Consider the following 644-nt stretch of genomic DNA (forward strand, 5'->3'; position numbering starts at 1 on the left):
ATTTTATGACCAGCACCTGTATATACATACATTTTTTTTCTTCAGATGTTAAAAGCAGTTCAAATTCAGATCTTTCTTTTTATTACACATTCAAGTTTTATCTGTTTGTTTTTACAAAGCAGCACTTTGTGGGTTTTTATTTAACACACAGTGCCTTTATTTCTGTTTAACTTTGTAAGAATGGCTCAAGTGTTGCAGTGTGAATAAAATGTTCATGAAACAGACCCATCAATGCTCTGACACTGCAGGGGGAGAGCAGAGAGCAGAGGCAGGACCTTGTTGTTGTTGTAAATGAATAAAACGACCCGTAGAGTATATTCACAATGTTTTTATTCCAGTATTAGATCAAATGTCAGAAAGAAGAAGCTACTCGTGTGATTACTAAAGTCTTCCCATCTTGTGGAAAAACTGTCAGACTGTAGTGAGGAGCTGCAGCAAATCTGCAGTTATTGTGAGAAGCGTTGGTCAGACTGAACGTTTTCAGGCAGACTGCACCACCTCGTGGTTGCTCCATGTCATAACAAGTTCAGTTCATCTTTATTTTGAGTTTCTGGGATTTGAAAAAATGGAGGCAGAAAGTAAGACTTTTTTTATAAAAAAAAAAATCCACTGACTGAGTTACATGAAGTTTTTATGTATTTATT

This window comes from Austrofundulus limnaeus, unplaced genomic scaffold, assembly GCF_001266775.1.
Source record: "Austrofundulus limnaeus strain Quisiro unplaced genomic scaffold, Austrofundulus_limnaeus-1.0 Scaffold3060, whole genome shotgun sequence".
NCBI classification, from domain to species: Eukaryota; Metazoa; Chordata; class Actinopteri; order Cyprinodontiformes; family Rivulidae; genus Austrofundulus; species Austrofundulus limnaeus.